The sequence below is a fragment of the Zingiber officinale genome, chromosome 9B (assembly GCF_018446385.1).
Source record: "Zingiber officinale cultivar Zhangliang chromosome 9B, Zo_v1.1, whole genome shotgun sequence".
NCBI lineage: Eukaryota > Viridiplantae > Streptophyta > Magnoliopsida > Zingiberales > Zingiberaceae > Zingiber > Zingiber officinale.
Window position 1 is genome coordinate 102,126,383 of NC_056003.1, and position 7,013 is coordinate 102,133,395.

Genomic DNA, 7,013 nt, shown 5'->3' on the forward strand with positions numbered 1-7,013 from the left:
AGATATTATTTCTTTTATTGATGATTTCACTCGTTATGTTTATGTTTATCTTATGAAACACAAATCTAATTATCATATCATCTTTAATGACTTTAAAGCTCTTGTTAAAACTCAATATTTGGCTATTATCAAGTGTTTTTATTATAGGAAGCGAGTACACTTCCAATGTTTTTTCTCATTTACTTGCATCAAAAGGCACTATACATCAAACCTCGTACTGAGAAACACCTGACCAGAATGGGGTTGCGGAGAGAAAGCATAAACTTCTTGTTGAGATAACCTGCTCGTTCTTATTATCTATGGATGTTCCTACTATTTTTTGGGGAGAAGTAGTTCTTACTACTACTGATGTAATTAATAGGATTCCAACTTCTTACAATTCAGGTTTGTCTCCTTCTAAAAAACTGTATGGTTGTGCTCTTGATTATTCCTCTTTACTTGTTTTTGGTTATATACGTTTTGTTCTCTGACCACACGTCGAGCGTGATAAGTTATCCTCTAGGTCTGCTTTGTGTGTTTTCTTTGTTTATAGTGTTGGTCTAAAGGGATAGCGTTGTTTTTATCTAGTTAGTAAAAAATTATATGTATCTTGTCATATTATGTTTCTTGAGCATATTCCTTTCTTCTCCGTACCTCTTCTACATGACATGACTCATGTAGATCTTATTCGCATTGTTCCCTTCAGTACCAACACCAATAAAGCCTCCCCCACGACTACTCTTCCTTGTGACAGCTTCACTTAATCTGGTATTCTCGAGACATTTGCTCCTCCTCCCCCTCTTATGACTATTTCATCACCTCGTGAGATTGCGGATAATTCTACTTGTTGGTTTACACGCCCTCGTAAGTCTACTAAACTATTTGATTTTACTTATTCTTATTATTCTAGTTCCTTTTCTTCTTTTGTTACTTATGTTCATCATCTTTTTGAGTCTTTGCCCTATAGAGAAGCTATTGGTAACTCTCTTTAGTAGAATGTTATGGACAAGTAATTAACTGCTCTGCATCATACTCATACTTGGGATTTGGTACCTCTTCCACTAGAGAAACGCGTCATTGGTTCTCGTTGGGTCTATAAGTCAAACTAAATCTGATGGTTCTATCGAACAGTATAAAGATCGTCTTGTTGTTAAAGATTACTCTCAAGAGTACGACATGAATTAGAGGAAACTTTTTCCCCTGCTGCTAAAATGACCACCGTTCGTATATTAAATATCGTTGTCTCTATTCATCGATGGAAAATATCTCAAATGGATGTCAAGAATGACTTCTTAAATAGTGATCTTCAAAAAGAAGAGTATATGGTGTCTCCTCCTAGAGTTGCTCACCGACCTAATAAAGTTTGTAGGTTTCTCAAAGCTCTTTATGGACTCAAACAAGAACCACTGCTTGGTTTGCGAAGTTATCCACGGTGATTATCTCACTTGGCTTTCATCCTAGTAATAATGATTTAGCTTTATTTGTCAAGTGTATACATGCAGGTCATATATTTTTATCTTTATATATAGATGATAAAATAATTACTGGTGATGATTTTGATTGAATTGAGTCTTTGACGTTTGAATTAGCTTGTTGTTTTGCTATGAAAGACTTGTGTTTACTATGCTATTTTTTGGGGATCAAGATCACCTCTTCGCCAAAAGGTTATATGTTATCTCAACTAAAGTGCATAGTTAATCTATTTGAGCATGCACATCTCACTGATAACAGGGTAGTTGATACTCCCCTTGAGACTAATGTTCGGTATTCTCCATTAGATGAGTCTCCTTTACTAGATCCTAACATTTACTGTATAGTTATGGAAAGCTTGGTTTATATTACTGTGACTCGTCCTGATATTGCGCATGTTATACATATGGTTAGTCAGTTTGTCGTTGCACTAACTATAGTTAATTTAACTACTATTCTTTGCATTCTCCAATATCTTTGGGAAACTTAGTTTGGGAGTCCCTTATTCCCTTCTACTTGTTAGAACTGTTTATATACTCTGATGCTGATTGGGCGGACGACCCTATAGATCGTAAGTTGACCACCGACTTCTGCATTTTTCTTGGAGATTCTCTTATTTCTTGGAAGAGTAAGAAGCAAGATATTATTTTGAGATCTTCAACAGAAGCTGAATATCATGTCATGGCTACCACCACTTGTGAGATTGTTTGACTACATTGGTTGCTTGTAGATATGAGAATTTTTCTTCGACAACCTACTGTTCTGCATTGCGATAATCATAATGACATTCAGATTGCACGCCATATAGTTTTTCATGAGAGAATGAAGCATATTGAGATTGATTGTCATCTCATTCATCATCATCTACATCTTGACACTATCATGCTGCCTTTTGTTCCTTCCTCACTACAGATAGCTGATATTTTTATCAAGGCTCATTCCACTTTGCGCATCTATTTTTGTCTGATAAACCCTCAATGCTTCTAGCTGTAGCATCATGAGTTTGAGAAGGATGTTAGATTATATATATTTATTAGAATTATTTGTTTATAGTCTTTAGGGCAATTTAGTCTTTTTCCTTTTCAGTTTAGGGTTTAAGATTTCTTAACCTAGCTATATAAGGCTTTATACTCTTTATTTCTCATATATATATTTTTTATCAAGATGACTACTTTTTCCTTTTCTTAATTTATACAATCTCAACACTGTTATCTTATAAAAATAACATCAGTTCTATACTAATAATTTTCTTCATTTCATCCCACTACCATCATTCAACAAAAGCATATTAGTCCCTCAAGCAATGGTGCAACGACATGGTGTCTTTTCAATTTTCCAGGTATCTAAAGATTGAGTTGTTGGTACCCCGTGGTAATTTTGATGTGATCAACCAAGTCAAGTTAGGTCCTGTTGGTGTTTAACCATGTGTCTAAGTGTGCAGGAGCTTAGGAGCACAGGAAGTCGAGCGGAAGACACGGCTAGTGAGAAGGACGACACAGGAGAAAGCCGACGGGCTCAGTATGTCTAAGGGATGAAGTGCTGCGGAAGAGTACACCGGTGGACGAGAAGGATGTGCACGGCTGTCCGAGAGACGAGAAGTCAGAGCGAAAGTCTGCTTGAGGAGAAGGCCAGAAAAAGGGTTACAATGAGCCCTATTCCGATTGGCCGAAATCACCCAAGCGATCGGAACAGCAGAAGAACGAAAGGAGGCTGGAAACACTACTGGAGGCGCCTTCAAAGGGAATTAAAGGCGCATCCACGGCGCCTCTATGCCTCATTATGGAAGGCGCCTTCCATGGATGGTAAGCGCCTTTGATGAACAGTACGAAGGTGCCTTCCAGCCTTATTGAAGGCGCCTTCAACCAAGCAGATTTTGCCGTTGGAAGCAGATAAACTCTTATCCACTGGCGCCTTGTTGGAGGCGCCTTCCAGCCCTATGGAAGGCACCTTCCAACCCTATGGAAGGTGCCTTCTAGCCCAGGATAAGATTTTCCAAGGGCTATAAAATGACCCTTGGACCTAGGAAATAGAACAACACTTGTGATTGATCCATCTTGAGTTCTGAGTTGTAATTGAGTGCGTCAACTACTGTAAGAGGCTTCTCAACCTGAAGGAGAGTTTACTAAGCTTTTATCTTTCTTGAATTAACAACCTTCCCAATTATAACTAAGTAATTCGTTGTGTCTATTCCTTTTGGTTTATTTACTTTGTTTATGTAAGTGTTCGATTTAATTACAACACTACAAAAATTACCATTATTACCGACTGAATATTCCGTCGGTATTCCGTCGGTATATGAGATTACCGACGGAATGCCGACGGAATTTGTGATGTCGGAAGTTTTTTGGTCGGCAATAACTTTACCGACGGAAAAATACATCCGTCGGTAATTACCGACTGAATATATATTTCCGTCGGTATATTACCGACTGAGATTCTTACCCGTCGGTAAAAAAACAAATGGCGGTCAACGGAGACTACCGACGGAAACCCTAATTCCGTCGGTATAATTCCGACGGAATCAGTTTTTCCGTCGGCAAACACCGACGGAAGAGCCTTTTCCGTCGGAGAACACCAACGGAAGTAGAATTTCCGTCGGTGTTTACCGACGGAAAATATGTTTCCGTCGGTGTTTGCCGACGGAAAATATGTTTCCATCGGTGTTTACCGACGGAATTAGTTATTCCGTCGGTATTATATCGAAGAAAACCTGTGCTTTTTCGATAAGTTACCGACGGAAGTTATAATTCCGTCGATAAAAATCTGGAAAAATTTTGAAATCCAGCCCCTGTTTTGCTAGTTTCCCATATACAAATTTAATACAAATACAAACCATCACAATCGATGGTATCACAAACACAATCCACACAATATATTAACAATATCACAATATAAATCAATCCACAATCTCCAAAATACAACATACAACAAATATATAAACATAACTGAACGACAAATAGAAAATCTCCAAACTATAATAAAATCTAAGTATCAAGTTCTCACAATCAAAAATATCTAAAATTATACAAGTGAACGACAAATACAAAATATCCAAAATACATACCATGATACATCACTTATACATATATCCGAATATAATCCTGTAAAAGTCAAATACAATAGATTATGATTAGAATAACTCGATGCAAATGTAATATAACTCAAACATTGTTATATATGACTAATTTTACTTGTAAAAAAAAAATACCTGGATTATATTTTGGATAACCAATAATAGTGGTGATGGTGAATGTATCAGTATGAACTCCTGAAAAATGTAAAACACTTTAAGATAAGTATCTAATAATATACAATAAATATATTTGACTTAATGAATATCTAAAAAAATATAAAAAAAATCAAGTTATAGATAAACATACCTCAACAAAATCTAATCATCAGCGGGGTCTGGGTCTGATGGGTCTGGGGTCTCCTCTGACTGGGGCTGCTGTGATGGGTCCCATCGTGCAATGATTGCTTGCATCTGGGCCAATGTCTGCTCCTGTGCAACCCACTTCTTCTCCCACTTCTGATCCATGGTAGTCATCTAAGTCTTCAAGTCTTGGTTTTCTTTTCTTAATGACTCCACCTCAGAAGAAGAAGAAGAGGAACTCGCACGACCCCTAGGAGTCCTCAAGCGATCAAATACCACCTTCTGGGAACCAAGACGTAGAGGAGGAGTTCTTTGTCCTTCCACCCACAACATCATAATAAATTTCATTTATATCCTGGGTGGATAGATCCTGTGACTCCCCTCCCTCTACTGGTGGCTGAGATGCCTGAGCAACCCTGCTTGTCATTTCCTCCTGTGTAGAAAAAAATATACAATTTATATATTATACACAATTAGTAAAGCTAATTAATCATTATTAAAGATTAAATATAAATTAATTCAAACCCCAATGTTCTTTGATCGATCATCAATATATGTGCCATCCTTTCTCTTGTGAGTTTTGAGAAAGATCTCCAAGCAAGTGGGTTGTCTTTCTAAAGAACGCTCCTGCATGCACAAACAAATTTGACTAAAATTATACAAGTTCATTAATAAATAAAAAATTAATTTATATAACTTTAAATTAAAATCACCAGATCCATAGCGTGCTCAACAATAGAACGAGATCCTGATGTATGTCGAGCAGATCCAGTACTCGGACCACCTGACTCTGTATTCCTATTCGCTCGAGCTTTTAGAGCATTTGTTTGCCATCTTTCTGCAGACCAAGTGGTCGTCCATGCACTCCAAATCTCCTCGGATACATAAGCAGGCCGTGTGCCATCCTTTCTCACATAGTATAATAGGTCTTTGTACAACTTGGCACAATAAATATTCCAAGTTTTTGCAAATTCTACCTCGTATCCCTCCTCCCATGTATATTTTTTCTGCAATTTAAAAATAAAATTTTAGAATATTAAAGGATAAATATAATGTACATATTCAATTTACTTACCACAAATTCTTGATAATAGAAATCCTTAGTTCCAGCATCTACATGTCTCCATGTAGTCCCAGATATGCAGACTCTTTCCTTAAATTTCCGTGTGATATAGGTGGATACTCGATGGCCGTCGGGAGTAAACCTACATATAAGCAATATTAAGACATAAGATATATGTTATAAATAAAGAACTTGAATTACTAATAATAAAAAAATACTTACGACTCTCCAACAACCCTAAGTACGGTGGATCCACGGAGTGGTGCTGGAAGATCTGCCATGATACCTTATATCTACAAAAAACCATATTAGCACACATCATAATAAATCTTTAATAACATGATAAATAAGCAACAAAACATGATTAAAGCATAACTTACTAGATGAATAATAATGCTAAAATTTAATCAATGCTAAAATTTATTATAAACATGTTGTTCCTTATAGCATTATCAAATGAAATAATCATACACATATGAGAAGCATCGATCAAACTACATTTTATGCAAGTACAATAGCGAAATTGATCAAAATATGTCACAACACTTAAATTTTCTAGGGTTTACATTGTGCTCAGCTACGAACAGTAACAAAGCACCGCTACAATTGCGAGCAGGTTGCTGGCCGCGAGTAGCGAGCCGTGAGCAGGCCGCCAGCCAAGAGCAGCCCGCTAGCTGCGAGCAGGCCGGCGGCCGCGAGCAGGCCGCCGGCCGCAAGCAATCTGCCGGCCGTGAACAGGCCGCCGGCAGCGATCAGCGAGCAGGGCGCGGCTGCCGGCGTGTGAAAATGCAAACGAGAGAGGAGAATAGAAGATCATACCTGAGAGATCGCTGGAACGGTGTGCACGGGAGGAAAGGGCGCCGCCGAGATCGCTCGAAGAGCCGCCGGAAAATCGCCGCCGCCGCTGAGGGAAAGATCGCGCGAAGAGGAAAGGGAATTCTGTGCCCTAAATCGAGATTTACCGACGGAAATATACTTCCGTCGGTAATCACCGACGGAATGATTATTTCCGTCGGTGATTTCGGCTAGTTAGCGGGCAAGCTTTAGCGAACGCAGAGGAAACGGGTACGGGGCAAATTTACCGACGGAATCATATATCCGTCGGTATAATATAACCCTAAACCCGTT